Source organism: Periplaneta americana, unplaced genomic scaffold, assembly GCF_040183065.1.
Source record: "Periplaneta americana isolate PAMFEO1 unplaced genomic scaffold, P.americana_PAMFEO1_priV1 scaffold_21, whole genome shotgun sequence".
Classification (NCBI taxonomy): domain Eukaryota; kingdom Metazoa; phylum Arthropoda; class Insecta; order Blattodea; family Blattidae; genus Periplaneta; species Periplaneta americana.
Window position 1 is genome coordinate 2,084,244 of NW_027185502.1, and position 18,608 is coordinate 2,102,851.

The 18,608-nt window shown below is 36.3% G+C and overlaps 1 long non-coding RNA gene across 1 annotated transcript in view; it reads right to left on the reverse strand.

Annotated features, from left to right (window-relative positions):
• Positions 1 to 18,608, reverse strand: part of LOC138693795 (uncharacterized) — a 286,495-nt gene that overhangs the window by 55,740 nt on the left and 212,147 nt on the right. The window contains exons 6-7 of the long non-coding RNA XR_011330453.1: positions 16,211 to 16,264; positions 8,420 to 8,461 (exon numbers count right to left, since the gene is read on the reverse strand). This is a non-coding gene — a long non-coding RNA (uncharacterized lncRNA). The remainder of the gene's footprint in view (positions 1 to 8,419; positions 8,462 to 16,210; positions 16,265 to 18,608) is intronic.

The following is an 18,608-nucleotide window of genomic DNA, read 5'->3' on the forward strand; positions in this document are numbered from 1 at the left end:
GGCGAGTATCCTGTGTTCCTTACAATTAAAAATGTTAGTGATTACTTAAATTCCTTTCTTAACATGCAAATGATATATTTTATATAAGCACAATTTTAAGTTATAAAAGCGTTTATTGCTGTTTTTGATTTATATACTAGATGCATTGTTAACTGCACATCTGTTAGAATAGCTGGCTTAATTAATGTGTTTCGTTTATCATAATGTAAACGTGAGCTGTGATTATTATCACTTTTCAATTGGGTGATTTGCGTGCAACCTTTTTCCCACCACCAGAATGCCTCACTGGCCGCCACTGGTATTAACAACAGAGTCCTCTAACGAGCGGCAGTAACAGTAACACGAAACGACGTATTGAGTTTTGCGTTGAGCAGTAGGGAGGATACTTTCAGCATTTTTTTAAGGTTAGTAATCTCTCAAAGATACTCTACATTTGAAATATAATACATTGTGGTTAGCATCATTTTCATTGAAAGAAATAAAGAAAACTGTGTTAGTTTTATATAAATCATTCTGCATTATAGAGAGCCTGCAAGTAGGGATGAGTTTTGGTGGGAACAGTAGAAAGGCGGATGTTCAATCGGCTTCAGTGGGAAAGGGATGAATGATTTCCCGGTGTTACAACGAGAAATGAACGACAGGAATTGGGTGACTGCCCTCTAGGGCAGCCCAAGACGGGAAGTGCAGCGACCACCGCCCATGTCCTCTCCGCTTATTACAATAAGTCCACCGTTGTGGCCGAGGGATTAGCGAGTCTAACTCCGGGCCCGGATTCGATCCCCGGTCGGGACGAGTTGCCTAGGTGAGGTTTATTTCAGGGTTTTTCCCTCACCCCTATGGACGAATATCAGGTAACTTTATCAGACGATTGGAACCCCACTCATCTTCGCCACTTCTTCCCTCCCGTACCATCCTTTCATTCATCATCCGTTACTTCTTCTGGTTTTCAGATCGCTCTACAGGCGGCCCTCAGAAGCTGCTGGCTCTCTGGACCGGCCCCCGTGGATTGTATTCAAGTGATGATGGATATCTTCTGCAACGGAACCAGGGGCAGACCTTCTCGGGGGAGGACTTCCGCCTGGGACCGTTAAGGAGCAGGAGTGGCACATGGACCTTGTTGGCTGTAGGGACCGGTCGTTAAGGCGGTCAAGTGCTTAGGTCGGTGCGCGTAGAGGATCGGTGGGCACGCAACTCATCCCATTCAGGGAGGTCTACAATAGACCTCAGGTCGCAGTGCGTGGGGTGTTCCCTCCCTCCCTCCTAACAAGAAAAAAAATGCTCTGTGTATTACTGGTGGATTTTAGCCGACCAGCGAGAGCCGAAAGTTCGTAAAAGCTATGATGCCCGCTGACCTTCCTGTCTACTAGTATCGCACCAAAACATTTCTGTCTCAGCCAGGGAAGGAGTTAAGAGGTGGTCTGCAATGACTTAATCGAGTTATTAGCGCTCTAAAGACGCTCTGTAGTTATTAATATAGCAGAAAATAACTACGAGAAATTAACCCTTAAGCAGTCGCACCTAGCATGAAGAGTCGTGCGGAATGTTGCTGACACCCCAAATATAATAATGGGTTCTCATGGACTATCTTCTTAGTGAACAATTAAAATATCGCTCTTTTATTATTTTTATACAATTATATGAAATACTTTAATTCCTATCACAATGTTATAATTACTGTACAGTAATGGTAATATTTCAATATTGGCGCACACGTAATATTATAACGAGTACTTCTAATCAGAATTTACTTTTCATCTTTCTTTCCAGACCACTTTCTTGATTTTTCTGTGCGTACAGTCATTGTTTAACATCAATTGCTATCATTTGTTACACAAATATGGTCAGTTTAGTCACTGTCACCAGTGGCGTAGCGTCAATGTAAGCTAAAAAGCTCAGGTTCCCCAGTTAATAATAATTTAATAATAAACCTGCAGTCTATGGACAAAATTATTTATTAATTTTAATAGAATTTATATTTACGCGTTAAATATTGTGATGCGGCAGATCAGGATGATTTGTGATGCAGCAGTAAACAAAAAGCCTGCACACACCAGCTTCCAAGCAGACTGGTTTCTTCTGTGTAACCCACCCCGCAGATTTTCCATCTCTTTCTAACTAAACTACCCTGGTCGCAAGGCTCTCAAGAAGCTAGCTTTGACACTGAAAATAAGTAGTTTCCGAGTTATCCCTTTTCGTCAGTTGTGGCTGATATAATAAATAATGAGCGAAATAACAGTTCCTGACACTAATTTACTTGAATTTTTAGGAAAATTCTATTATCAAGACTGACTTACGAACAAAAGTGTGATCTAAGAAACAAATGACCGACTCCCTTGCTGTCAATGAAGGACAAAACCAAAAGACACATGCATACTTACGTAATGATACTAATACTGTATCTATTGACCGTTAATATTGTGATTTCTCTAAGTATGACAGGGAGTGAGCTAATGTTATACGTATACGTGTCTATTTGTTAGAGATATGTGTAAACCGTGAAATCATATTTTACTACATACCATTTGAAGTCATGCCTTATTGGTTACTCACGAGGTTCCAACCAATCTTCGACTGCTGACTTGACATTGACTACTATTTATTTTAAGACTATATTTTTGTAATACGTTTCCTCATATTGCACGAAAGACAACTTGAATTAGCTTCCCCTGCTCAAAATTTCATGCTACGCCACTGACTGTCACTATTTTTTACGGCTGGATAGCTAATTCGCAAAATAACCAAAAATTATAGTTAAACATTTTATTTCGATACCGCAAATACAACATTTAGAATACCGCACAATTCATCTGATACCAAATTTATTCTAACCAATTCTGTACTGGTGAAGATGGCGCTGATGAAAGTGTTCGATGTTCGGTGTAGATGGCGCTGAACAGGGGCGGGGGTTCGATGTCTCCATAACCACAGTTGAAAGGAAGTGTTGTTGTTGTTGTTGTTGTTGTTGTTGGAAGTGTTGGCTGTGATAGGAAGTGAATTTAAAGTGAAATGTCATTCATAAGAAGGGTCACAAATCGTGGCGTGGAATGCATTGTTAAGGACATTTTCAAATATAGAAAACAGCGTAAAATGAGTACGGGAAATATTTCGTGGAGGGCACGGAAAAGAAATATGCCGCAATTTTACAGACTAATGCAGGAGTTAGTGAAATAAGGAGACTTGCACGAAGCGCTAGGGCTGTTGAATCGAATATTTTGCGGGCAAATTGTAAAAGAAAAGCACGTGAAGAAATTACTTTACAACACAGTAAAATAATACGAACAGAATTATCGAGGTCAGATAATTTTAATACTGAAACTACGACTAGCCTTGCACGGAGCCCGGAGGAACCAATGTCCACTCACTCTGCAATGTAAATAAGGGATTAGAACACTTAAACAATTTAAATATTTTAACAAATCGAAGCGAAAAGTTCTGTTTTGTAGATATCGAAAACAACTTGTGAACGAAATGTTCAGTTTCTTTGCAGTAATTCGCGTAATATATCAGCGGATGGAACATTCTGCATCTCACCAAAACACTTTCATCAGGTTTATATATACATACTTATACTGCATTGGGTACGTCCAAGTTGCTTTTTGTTTACTGATATCGAAAACTGTATCAGTTTACGAATGTATGTAGAATCGCATTCGTGATTTGTGTAGTGTTGATTTTAATCCTGAAATCATAATTTTAGATTTTGAAGTTGCTGCTCATAATGCAGTCAAAGAAGTGTTTACTAACATAACCATTAAAGGCTGCAGTTTTCATTTAGATGAGACGTGGTATAGGAAGGTACTAGCCTTGGGACTTCGCTATGAATATACCAATCCTAATTCAGAAGTAGGTAAGTTCCTGGAATATACGTTTGGTTTAAAATATGTACCTCCATGCAGAGAAGGGGACGCGTTTGAGTTACATAGCATTGCTCCTAATCACAAACAGTTAACGAGATTCCTAGACTATGTACTACTTGAAAACTATGTAAGTGAAGATGCTAAATTGTGGGCCAGAAATCAGAACAACAAATGGGGCAGAATCGTTCCATCGTCATTTGAAGCGACAATTTTACAAACCTCATCCCTGTATCCATGAATTTACGGAGTGCTAAAGCAACTGCACAGTGTGCTTTAAAGGTAAGTTGTTGTGCAGCTGTCAAAAGAAAAAGTGGCCGCTCTCCTGAAACAAAGTTCCCTTCGGGTATCTTCGCTACAATTCGGAGACAGGCGATGTTACATGTTGTTGGACCACGTTGCCTGATATCTACAGTTATAATTGAAGTATTCTGTGTATTATTCGACAGCGTAATGGTAGCGTTCAGGCCTCTTATTCATGAGGTCCTGCGTTCGACTACAACCACGTGCTTTTTATGTTCTTTTTTGTTCTGTTTTTGAGAGAGACAAACTATACATAATGGCTCCTTTCTCTTTTACGATTATTTCAGTAATTAACATCAGGTTCATTAATATATTATGCCATGACTTTATCATTATGATATTGTGGCTGCAAATGGAAAGAAAAAAGATTTTATTCTCAATAAAAATATCTTTCGTGGCATAAACAAAACGTCGGCCTTAAAACATTCAAACAATTAAGCGTTCAAAAAATAAAACAAAAAGTCACAATTCACTATTTAGTCTATCTTCCTCTTATCTCGATCATCTTGCAGTCGAGTGGGCATGGAATCGACTAGTCTTTGCAAATAGCGACTGTTCTTAGACACGATATTCCAGGCATTCTGAACATACCCACATACATAAGTGTTCTGTCCATGGGCAGGTCTTTCATTGCAAACCCAGCAATCTCCAATCTTTCCTATTTTCTGCCTTCCTCTTAGTCTCCGCATATGATCCACATATCCTAATGTCGTCTATTATTCTTTTCAACCAGAGACCCAACCAATTCCTTTTTTATCTAATCAGTTTCAGCATCATTCTTTCTTCTCTCACTTTTTCAAACACAATTTTATTTCTTATTCTGTCTGCCCACTTCACACGCATCGTTCTTCTCCACATCCACATTTCAAATGCTTCAATTCGTTTCTCTTCATTTCGTCGTAATGTCCATGTTCCTTCCCCATACAATGCCACACTCCAGACAAAGCACTTCACTAGTCTATTCCTTAGTTCTTTTTCCAGAGGTCCGCAGAAGATCCTTCTTCTTCTATGCAAAGCTTCCTTTGTTCATGTTAGCAGTTCTTCTTGGGAAGGATAAATGCGGTAACTTCCCGTTGCTTTCCGCACACCACTATCTCTTTCGCATCTTATTAAATTCCAGGGGGCCCAAGCGTGGAGATGAGGAGAGTGGATTTGACTAATTGGGCCCTCCGGGCTTCACCGAAACTCACGGCATGGGTTAAATATTAATTCTATCAGGATGTTTGACCCGATAAGAGACCGGGAAATCTCAATTAGCCCTTGCCCCCCGCATCCTGGACTAGCTTCTACGAATCATCAGAAAATCTTAGAGTGTGATTGGGGCAATTTTTCCGAAAATGTTTCCACACTTTTGCCCTCGTAGCTCAGCGGACGAACGTCGGAATTTAGATGTCAACGTCTCAGGTTCAATTCCTCGTTACTCCTTTTCATTTTATTGTGGTTCAAGATAGTATAATGTAATAATATAAAAAGAAAAACTAATACCATTATTATGCAACTGGATTTTTCCAAACCTAATATTAAATTTATGTTATTTATATCGCTAAAGAACGATTACAATATAAATAACTTGAATATTATTTATACAATATCACTAAAGAACGATAACAGAATATAAATGATAAATATCGGTTTGTTTAATTAATATATGATATTATATGATACGTATTTAATTATCTCAATAAAATAACCTATTTTACAAATAAAGATGGTTATTTGTGTTATAAATACTTACATAAAATACAGATTATTTATATTGCGAAAGAACAATAACAATATAAATAACTTGAATATTATTTTATAATGCTAATGAAGGAAAACAGAATATAAATGATATCTTGAATATTATATATATATCGCTAAAGAACGATAACAATATAAAAAACGTGAATATTATTCATATCGGAATTTCACAGATTTATTACAGATGTATTTAAGAAATTGTAGAAAAATAGTAATTTGCAACAGTGTCCTATTTATTCTTCTTGGAGCCAAATTTGTAACTTTTAAAAGTGTGGTTACTATGTTGAAGTGTATGTGTTGCAACGGATGCTTGATTTGTTATGTATGTGAGTCAGTTATGGGATGCTTGATGTCGTCGCAATGTCGTAATTATAGTTTGATTGTGTCTGTGTGACTATTGTGTATTAATTTATTATGTATGGTACGGAAAGCTGCATATTTCTGTTATAGAAGTGTTACGTATGTGTGTTGTTAATGTTTTCGTATGTTCCAAATTGGTACCTGATATTTATTTTGCAATCGCAATGCCTAATTTACGGATTGTTTATGTTTTGTTTACATTGCGTAAGCTAATTTAATTTTCTTTTCTATTTGTCTTTATGCTTATCTTTTTATGTATAAAACTATAGCCCTAACATACATATGTAAAATAGGGCTAACCCCCATTGGAAATACAATAATAATAATTATTATTCATATCGTTATAAAACGATAACAGAATACAAATGATGACTTGAATTTTATTCATATCTCTAAAGAATGATAACAAAATTAAATAACGAGATATCCATAAAGAACGATAACTGGATATAAATGATAATTTGAATATCATTTACATCGCTAAAGAATGATTAAAAAATAAAATGAAAACTTGAAGAAGGCTCGAACCCACGACCTTTGAATCATTAAACAAGCACTCTACCGCTGGTCTACGAGGCGCAGATATGGAACACTTTCATAGTTCCGGAACTGCTTGTACAAGCACATGCATCGTGTAACATCGCCGCGACCCGAAGTGGACTTTGAAAATATTCACTGTTCACGAGTGCGGCCACTTTTTTTTTTTTTTTTTTTTTACAACTGTACATGAATTAATTTTATTTAAGGATCTATTAATTTGGGGGCTTGAAATATTTTGCGCATTTGTAATCCGTCGTTTTGCGGGAAAGAAAGTATGGAATTTTGCGGATTAGCAGTACCAATTTGCCTAAAAGCAAGCCACCGATTTTTACAACAGGAGCGCGGGGTGTTGGCGCCACCCCTCACTACTTAAACCGTTATTATCTCAAGTGTGCGAATACCGATTTCGAACATGTTTTCGGTTATTGTCGCCTTACCAATTGTAAAAAAGGTTCTGAAGCTTCAGAAGTACAGGCGTACTCAACATGTAGTAACAGCTCCGTGTCTGTTGAGAACACCCCGCGCGACTGCTGAAGGGTTACGTTTATCCTGAAGCCGTAATATTTTAGGTTGTGCTGATAATTATTATGGGAACGACTATGAAAATAACGTTTATTAAAAGCTAGTGAGGTAACTTATAACGTTTGTAACCCGACATAATTAATGAATTTGCAATATTACATTCCATAACACGACCTGAATTATCCCACCACATTTAATATAATTTCCTATTAGATCTCATGCTTAACTGGGGGAGGTGTGACTACATAAATTCTTGTAACAAAGACAGCAGAGCAGGTTTAGCGTGGCTAAGATTGGGGGCGTGGAAGGGTAATAAAATTGTCAACGAAGAAGGGGAGCGTCTTTGTCCACTGTGCGAGGAAAAGGACTCCTGGAGACACATTTTATTCCGGAGGAAATATCTACCAATCTCGATACTAACTCAGAATAGGAGTTCGCTTGCATGTCTTGACCTCATGGGGAATAGAGTATGTGAACAAAAGACTGCATTATTCCTCGTGAGGGCGAGATAGATTAGAACTTCAGCTGTTGAAGTTTGTGATGCGAACTGACGAAGGGACAATAGTAACTACTGAATTAGACACTTTTATGCCTGTGTTTATAACATTGCTCAATAAATTCATCTATTTATCATAATTTCCTGGAGATACATGGTATGTTTCCAATATTGGGCATAACAAGGTTGTCTTTTTTCAAAATTTAGTTTTAAATTAAAGACTATAAGCCCTAGACATTTTTATCAATACTGCTGCCACATGCCTTTCATCAAACTAAATTATATTGCTGTCAATTCGTTCTCGAATAACAAATTGTAATAATTGAAGAGAATGTGTATCTATGAATGATTATGAACTGAGGAAGGTGGATAAACAGGATACAATAACTCGTATTATCCATTGTGGAAACGGATCAAAATTGAACTCTTAAAGTGAGGTATATAGTCCGAAACTGGCAGCAACATCTCTCTTCAAAAATTAAATCTGTCTTCCAAAAATACTTTTTTTCATCTAGAGGCTTAGTGGTGCTACTATTTAGGACGATCCTCTAAGCAACACAATATAGGTATTAATACTTATATACAGTGTTCAGTTACTTACGACTTTCTGCACGAGGAACAGGTAACCTTTTTCATCATTCTCCTAGAAAAGGAAAATAAAGTATTAAAAATTATCCTGCAAACACAGCACAGTACTTAGGCCTACTGCTTTAGCACTAATGCTAATAAGAACAAACAAAGAAAACAATCTACAACCATGTTTCGTCTGAAGAACTATATAAGGTCTAATATTCAACTGTTTATATTAATCTTCTCAACGTGTTATTGGTCTCCTTAGTATAGGCTAAGCGAATTCTGTCACTTTCAATATCTGTCCAATTGCTCTCACAAGGGACACCTTTGACCTCGAACGATCGGAACGAAAACATGCTTAGAATAGCAATCGATCATAAACACAACAGTAGTGGTGTGTGTCATTTCCATGCAAAACTCCGCTAGCGCCATTAGACAGTGGCATATTGAAGCTGCACTGACCAGTGCTGCAGTTGCTGAATGGTATCACTGCAGTACGTATCTGTCTCTTGGAGTGTTCGCAAGCGGGGTACTGTGTACAGTGCAGTGATGTCATGAAGAGGATTAATCCTACGAATGTGGTCCAAATATTAGGGGCAAAGTTGCGACGTGCTGAATATGGAAATGACATCGGGGCCGAGGATATGGAGTTCGCGGATATATTATATACCATAATAATTCAGAAATATAATGGGGATGACACAGAAATACATGACATTACGCTGGATAGATATATTAATTTTGAAGGAGAGGAGGAACCTGAACCCGAAGGTGGCTGTTCAAGCAGTACACGACGTTCATGTCCAGAGCAACAGGAACAGCCAAGTCAAACGAACTCTCTCCACCCAAAAAGTCGAGGTCCAGTGTATTAGAAGATACTGATGACAGCGTACTAGAGAACATTTATGAAGACTACTACAATCGTGGCTTAAATTTCTATAGCAAACTAATGAAGCGCTATAAGTGCATTAAAAGTAAATCAAATTGCTCATTAATTCTAAATTATGTGCCTAACAAACGGCGAGCAGGAGCTCGTTTCAAAGGAAACAGACTGTCGCAATTACAAACTACATGTAATATCGCAATTTGATAGTGCAAGGATCTACAGTTCACTATTGGCATCTGCAGATGTGGGCACTGGAAGCGGCTAAAATGGTTGGCTTGGACAATTTCAAAGCTTCCATTTCCTTTACGGACCATCTCAAGCGTGAATATGGCATTTCATCCGGGCATATTACTGCATTTGTCACACGTAAGGACGTAGAGGACGATAATAATACACGTCAGAAGGCACAACAGTTTGTGGAGGAAGTGAACATGTTTATAAGAGAGGAGGGTGTGAGAAAGGTGATGTTTGGAACAGTGAACAGAGTCAATGAAATGTCTTCAGCATTAACACTATCCCACAGAGGAGAGAAAACTACAGCTAGTGTGTTGCAGTCTGTACATAGCTCTGCCCACAGCTACACAATTGATGTGGCTTATCAATGACGGGCAGACTAGCAAACAAGTTGTACGTCTGTTTTTAAGAGATGCAAGACACTTTCGGCCCAAATATTTGAAAGAAACTTGAAACAACCTGTCCACGAAACATTCATGTGGAGGCAAGCAAAAGTGGAAAAATGACTAAAGAACACATGAAACGTTTTCTAACTTCAGTCCTTGGCGAACATGTAACAAGTGAAAAGAGCCTATTGTTGTGTGATTCCTGGTCAGGTCATGCAGATCGTACCCTTCTGGGTGCAAGTTTTCCAAACAAAGATGTTATGCTGAAGATACTGCCACCGAAAACAACAAAATATTGCCAACCCCTAGATGTTTACTTCGTTCACAATATAAACTCTATACCAGAAGGATTACTGATTTTGTAAGACTTCAATGTGCCAAACCACAAGTGAAGATACATGATCGTTATTTCATCATGAAACTTCACTCTGTGATTTACAACCAATTTGCTGCACCTACGTATAAGCCTATGTTGCAGTATGCTTAGTTAAAGTCAGGTTATGACAGTGACATACCAACATCATCATTTGAAAATGTAATTAGTGTGGCTTTTGATATTGGTCTGCGTGAATGCGAAAGTGATTTGGATGTGATAACGTGGCTTTTGTGAGGCGTGCACATTGTTCTCTTCCACTTTTTTTAACCATTTCATCGAAATCCCGCTCTGCACTTCGAGGACTAATATAAGCGCTGTCAGGCGTGGCACTGCTGTATATGCGCTGTTATAAGTACTTTGAGCAGAGAGTTTTTGGCACTGTTGATTGAAAATGTAAATGATACACTGACGTCATTGAATTACGTATAATTTCCCTCCCATGGTATTGATATCTTGTTACTTTGTTTCTGTCTATTAAAATGTCACTTGAGGTAGAATGCAACGTTTAGCATGGAAATGACACACACCACTATTTTGTTTATGATCGATTGTTATTCTAAGCATGTTTTCGTGCGGTTTCGATCGTTCGAGGTCAAAGGTGTCCCTTGTGAGTGGCAACCCGCTACTGAAGTGGACCCTCCTGGTAAATACCTGGCCGAAAGGAAATTAATATTTTCAGATCTATAACATGTTCAATCCACAACAATTTTGATAAAGGTAATCTAGTTGCCTGTTTCTCCAAGTATTGTTAGAACATTTAATGACTGTTAAACTTTAAACAGTTTCTTAAATGTTTTTTATCTCTTCAACGCCAGTTTGGCTTCACAGATAGTTAACTATTCCTTAACTTCAAATATATGATTACAAGGAGTTAATTCATTTAACAGTTAGTTAAATATGGCAGATGATATTACAGCTGTACAACCAGAAATTGTGAAATTAAAATTTTGTGTCTCCCTTTCGGGAATGTTTCGCATATGACTCGTAATATAACATTTAAAGAATACAAATCAAGATTTCAGGTATAACTCCCTGTAAAGTTGATTTGAATAATTTCGAGGGAAAAATTGTTCCGGAGCCGGGTATCGAACCAAAGGTCCCGGGTTCGATACCCGGCTCCGGAACAATTTTTCCCTCGAAATTATTCATTTAAAGAATACTTTGGACTGTTTAATAGATCAGTGTTAATGTAGGGATAATGATGTTTAATACTCAATTGATTATAACATTGACTGTTAATTTTGATGCTGACTTATTATTATATTGAACATTTAGAAAATATGGGACCTGAACGTACATGGTAACCAGGAAAGATGAATGCTATACTATGTTTGATATTCAATTTGTGTCAAACCGGAAAGAAGTAAAAGAAAAATATTTAATCAATCACTAAAAACAATTCTAAAACGAATTAATAAAATAAGATTTTAAAAATATATAGGTCTCAAAATGTCTCAATTGTACCCAGACTTAAATATCCTACAAATAGAAATCAGACAACTCAGTCTATTTCAGCTGTTATTTTAACTCTCAGATTATATGCTATACTGTTTCTTTTCAACTAAATAAAGGGAACGACTTCAGAATTCCGCATAAGTACATATGTCGTTATTCCTTTGTAGAATTATTTATTTTTGGTCCAGAGGACATATTTTTCCGTGTGAGTCAGTTCCCTTCCGCGGTCAGTTTCCACAGATGAATTGCCTTCTGGTCGATTAAAGTCCTAAGATGATAATATTCCCACTTCCTCCAGGCTAAATTATATTTAAAAATACAAGTAGCCATCTTCCCTCCTCATTACTGTACACGGAGTAATATTATTTATAAATACAAGTAGCCATCTTCCCTCCTCATTACTGTACACGGAGTAATATTATTTAAAAATACAAGTAGCCATCTTCCCTCCTCATTACTGTACACGGAGTAATATTATTTAAAAATGCAAGTAGCCATCTTCCCTCCTCATTACTGTACACGGAGTAATATTATTTAAAAATACAAGTAGCCATCTTCCATCCTCATTACTGTACACGGAGTAATATTATTTAAAAATACAAGTAGCCATCTTCCCTCCTCATTACTGTACACGGAGTAATATTATTTAAAAATACAAGTAGCCATCTTCCATCCTCATTACTGTACACGGAGTAATATTATTTAAAAATACAAGTAGCCATCTTCCCTCCTCATTACTGTACACGGAGTATTATTATTTAAAAATACAAGTAGCCATCTTCCATCCTCATTACTGTACACGGAGTAATATTATTTATAAATACAAGTAGCCATCTTCCCTCCTCATTACTGTACACGGAGTAATATTATTTAAAAATACAAGTAGCCATTTTCCCTCCTCATTACTGTACACGGAGTAATATTATTTAAAAATGCAAGTAGCCATCTTCCCTCCTCATTACTGTACACGGAGTAATATTATTTAAAAATACAAGTAGCCATCTTCCCTCCTCATTACTGTACACGGAGTAATATTATTTAAAAATGCAAGTAGCCATCTTCCCTCCTCATTACTGTACACGGAGTAATATTATTTATAAATACAAGTAGCCATCTTCCCTCCTCATTACTGTACACGGAGTAATATTATTTAAAAATACAAGTAGCCATCTTCCCTCCTCATTACTGTACACGGAGTAATATTATTTAAAAATGCAAGTAGCCATCTTCCCTCCTCATTATGTACACGGAGTAATATTATTTTGTGAACACACTGTGAGAAACTATATATATCTTATGGTTACTTATGTGGCAATTATATATCTGAATAATCAACATATTCACCAGTTAAATGGGCAAATAAAAGTGCTTCTACGGAACTTACTACTAATACCTGTGAAAGCTTTCACGCCAAGTTCAATTCATGTTTTTATGTAGCCCATTCAGACATTTATACTTTCATTGAAATTTTAAAGAAGATGCAAATAGACACAAAGATAAAAATAAATTCTGCTATGAAACAGCCTGCAAAGGCTTCCTAATATTAATAAGATCAACACACTTCAGTATATCATCAATAGTTGTGATAAAGGTGAACTGTCTATTCTGGGATATGTCTGCAGTCGCCTGTCGCAATATTCCAAATGAAGTCCTTTGAAGCTACATGGATATCCAAATACATAAATATATTTTCCATTTTATCTTACCTTATTAATATCAACAAGTTAACGTGTGGGAAATGAATGCTATTTCTTTTATTAATTTTACAAACAATGGAAACATAATTTTAACCACACCATAAGTGCAAGTTAGTATAAGTACTTATAAGTGGTATTTATTTAAACTTATGGCAGTTCGTAGTCTGTAAGTGGGACGGGAAGTTGTTTCCACTTCAGATGGGAGGGAGGGAATTGACCCATAACCTCCGTGAAGTTGATTTCAGATGGGAGGGAATAGACTTTTACCTCTTCGGGAGGGAACAGGGCCACGCATTTGGGAGGGAATCGAGCAACTCCGATCTTTTTATGTACTTCTTATTTAGTCTACCCTTGTGCCACCAGAAAAACAGGTGTTTTAGTTATTTTAATTTGTACAGTCTTTGCACATAAGCACTTACGCGGTATTTCTGAAGTATAGCGAAATGTAGCCGATGTCAACAGGGTTTGCAGTGATTAAATACACCAAAAATGTTTCAGCAATAACGGCTTCTTTGAGACGACATTACTTACAATTTTCACATGGACCTGAAGTAGGAACAGTGATCGGAGAGTATTATGTGAGACCGTACGGAATTTTCCTGGAGTATTGGGTATAGTTACTCTACTCATATCCCTCTATTGTCACCTGGCAGTCACAATGCTGAGATTTTTCGAAACAGAAATACATATTTTACATTTATAACTGTAACCTTACTTTATAATTTATTATTATTCAGCGTTTGTGATAACTTTCAGCACAAACTTCATATGTCAACTTTTTGCTTATGGGTCATGGCCTACTGTAACAAATTGTTATTTTATACCCGTTTCATGACTTCTCTTCACTAAAGAATATACTGTATAATTTCAGCCAATCAAAAATTGCCTGACATATGTAAAATCAATACCAACAGCTGTTGAATAGCTAAAATATTACTAACACATGTTATAATTATGCTGGTTATTTTAAACAAAATCATGTTAAAGAAATGGAAAACACGTTAATTTTTTTAATAAACGAATTATGAATTTAACATTTGTTAAGCCAAATTAAACATAACTTGGAGAAACTGGCCATAGGGTTTTGCCCAAAGGGAGAACTCCACCGTGTGCGTTTCTTCTATTTCTACAGTCCTATGGAAAGCTAAATGGGAGGTGTACGAAAAAGTTATAGGAAAACTGTAGAAATCTCTGTAGAGGAAAAAAGGATGCAGATAATTCCTAGTGCCCATCCAAGACAATCTTCAATACTCAGACCTTAATGCAGGTATCGATAGGGGCTAAAATGGCGCCGGTACGGTGGCGGTCGAAGCATGTTTACCACGCGGTTTTCTTATGATGTTTTCTGGTGTTAATTGCGTCGTGAAATGGGTCGTTCGTGTTGTGTACCGGATTGTAATTCTAATAGTGCATCTGTCTCATATTTCAACGTTTAAGTTCCCGAAAAGTGCAACCTCATGCGACAAAGGTTTAGGTGCATAATCGCGACAGTTTCCAAGTTAAGGAAATTACAGTTTGTTATTGTTCAGTCAACTATCCGAAGACAGGTCTGAACCTCACAAATGATACAAACTGGGCAGCACTTATGAGGAAACTAAGCCAGGAGATAATAGGGTAAGGTGACCAGTTTCTATCCTCCTAAAATCACAGTGTTACACATAAAATATTTTGAATCCTGATTAGTTATTAGGGAATATATTTTTCTTATCGTAAATCGTGATGCATTTCGTATTCCTCGGGAAATTTGGAATCTAACTAATGATGACTAAACAACCATATTTCCTAACGAACCTTCATGCCGTACTGTCAGTCATTCTAGCACCCAGAAAGAATACAGATCAACGGAAAGGGAGACAGATGGAGAGAGAAGAATTTTGCAGGGAATGGCGTAAGAGGGACATCATGAGCACTTTTGATCAGCTTCAATACCGTGGTCAGGAAAGAAGTGTGGTTTCTTTTATGACTGTTGTTTGAGGTGGCTCTGTTGTTTTCTTGAATATGAAAGATGACAGTGAAGAAGAAATGAATAGTTATACAAAGAAGTTGAACTTGGGAAACATTTCAAGCCAATTATCGAAAAAAGTGAAAGGGGATTATGAAGAATAACACATAAGTCTAAAAATTGCAACACATAAATAACTTAAATTCAGCGGGAATTAGGTCAGAGACCATAGGTTGTGTACATCCACCTATTAAAAAGAAAACATAAGCTGATTTATTATTATTATTATTATTATTATTATTATTATTATTATTATTATTATTATTATTACTACCGGTAGTAATATCGGTGGTACCGTAGTAATAATATAGTAATGTAAAAAATAATAGCAGCAGCAGCAGTAATTGTATTATTAGTAGACCTAATATTTGCTGATCCTGTTTAATTCAGTTATTGATTTTGGATGTGTTATCTGTTTGTATGCGCAGAAACTATTAGTGAATGTTTGCATTTACTGAGAAACTTATACGGAGTTCAGGGTATGATTCTGAACTTGCTGAAAGCTATTTTCAGTTTGCACTGCCAAGTTCATAACTTCTTGGCAATGTGTTCCTACTCGTACCGCACTTACCTTGCTGTCTGCCTTTGAAATTAAACCCGACATTGCTCATGAATTAACGCTGAACGTTTATTTAAGACACAGCTTAATAATTGAACTTAATAGATACGAAAAATATAACAATATTGACATAAGGATATGACGGATATGGATATAAGGATATGGTCCGAGTAGTGCAGACAGGCTCGTGCACTCTAATCTGTGTACACTGAAGAGTTACTCACCTTGATGCTGGACCAGCTGCTGGAGAGGCTGGCCTCGCTATCAGACAACAGCTCCTATAAAAAGAAAATAAACTATTAATAGTTTACGCTTGAAAGATATGGCTATACTAATATTCCAATGCCTTTTACTATTCTTCATAGCATATATTAAGCTTTAGTGTTCTTTTTAGTATAACTGAGTTGCGTTACAGTCAATATAGTCCCTTACTCGAGTGACGTATTCTGGTAAATAGCTGGCTGGAAGGATATTAATAATTTCAAATCCCCAACATGTCCAAGGCAAAAAATTTCTGACAAAGACAATCTAGATTTTATAATAACTAGCCTGTACACTTGTATATAGGACAGAGGGGGAACGGGACCGTGATACCTTCTAGCTGCCAGTGGAGTTACCAGGTACCGAGCAGTGAAGGCTGCTTCCTAGCAAATTACCTTATTAGCTATTATTGTTACCATAACGTCATCTATACTAATAATAAATCTGTAAAATAATTTTTTCTGGTAATTTTTGTTTGCCACAAATAATTGGTGATAATATGTACAATTAATCATCCTGAAACCGAAAACCCCTTTTTTGAAATTTATGTTTGTATATCTGTCTCTCTGTCTGTCTGTCTAGATGTTTGTTACCTTTTCACGCAATAATGGCTGAACCGATTTATATGGTAAGTAGAATATAACTTAAGTACGTTGTAACTTAGATTTTTGGCTATGTGACATTTGAAATACTTTATTAAAAGGGGCGTTATAAGAGGGCCTGAATTAAATAAATCGAATTATCTCCCTTTTTTCATGAAAAATGTTTTTCATGAAAAATGTCACATAACAAACGTTTCTTTAAAAATGATTTCTGATAAGTTTTATTCTGTGTAATAGTTTGATAGGACTGATATTTAACGACATAAATTAGTTTTAATATAACACTAGTTTCTAGTCATTGCCGTTTCAGATTATACGAGTAATAAAGATAAAGCAAATGGCTGCATTTAATTAAAGCGGCCATGGACAACAATCGGATTAATATTCATTTAATAACTCTTTTTATACGGATGATATTCATATGTGATTATAATATATTACATCTATATATATATATATATATATATATATATATATATATATAATTTGTGTGTGTATATAATTTGAACTGATAATGGAAATTACGGGAAAACGGCCGAACGGATTTTAATAAATGATACCTCATTCTGAAGCTTGAATGCCAAAGTTTTTCAGAAAAATAGTAGTTTTCAGTGAAATGTCAATTTTTCTACATCATTTTCGTATTTTTAAAAATCCATCTGTCGTCAGTTTTGAGAAATACGTATTGGGTTTTCAGAATAAAACAAAACACAAACGCACTACAATAAACAATATCACACGAAGGCTACGACCCGATGGATTCCTGACATAGGCTATTTAGAGTTCAGATGGCTGAGATTCTCTGACATCACAACTCCAATATGTCGATCTTCATTTGTGTAACTCTTTCAGAACGTTTTTGTAATATTGGTTATTAAAACCTTCATGACTTATTAATAGTAGGCTACATTATGCAACGAGCCTATAATGATAGTAATTAAGAAGCGAGTATGGATGATTATGAAACGAGCGCAAGCGAGTTTCATAATTTTCATACGAGCTTCTTAATTACCATTATAGGCGAGTTTCATACGACTTTTTATGCTCGACCATATTTCTAACTTGAAATTATTCAGATGTATACATTTTATTTGTATCTGGCAAGATCGAAAGTGACCTTGTTCTAGGTCGTGAATTGTGAGATGTGCGCAGACGCGAAAGTATTGATTTTTCCGAGGAACAATAATGTCATTGACATTGTGTAATCCCGTTAAACTTCGTATAACCTTGATTATTGAATTCGACATTGAAAAACGAGATGACAATTGAATTTATATGAATATTATTTACAATTAACGCTAATTATTATCGTAACAGAACATAACCTTCTGCGAGAGTATTGGCTTTCCAGCCTCCGTGACTTTTCGCTAATTCTCTTTCGATTGCATATCCGAGAACAATCGATACTTGCGGTTTTATAACGGTACAAAGCTGACTTGTCATTGGCTGAACACCTGTAAGCTGAGTTGTCATTGGCTGAAAACACCTGTACTTTAATGATTAGGTGTACTTTAATGACATGCATTAAAGGACTGCAACCAGGTGTATAATTACTACATTTCGGGATGGTCGAGCATAAAAAGAATTTACAGCTCAGATTCTCTGGTGTGTGATTTTCTGAGTGAGGCTGTCTGTGTATTGAATATTAAAATTACAAAACTTAAGAATGTTTGATGACATTATTACCATTAAAAATGAAATATTATAGTGAATAGCATGATGTATTTGTCACTAATTACAGGGTAAACATTGGTAATTT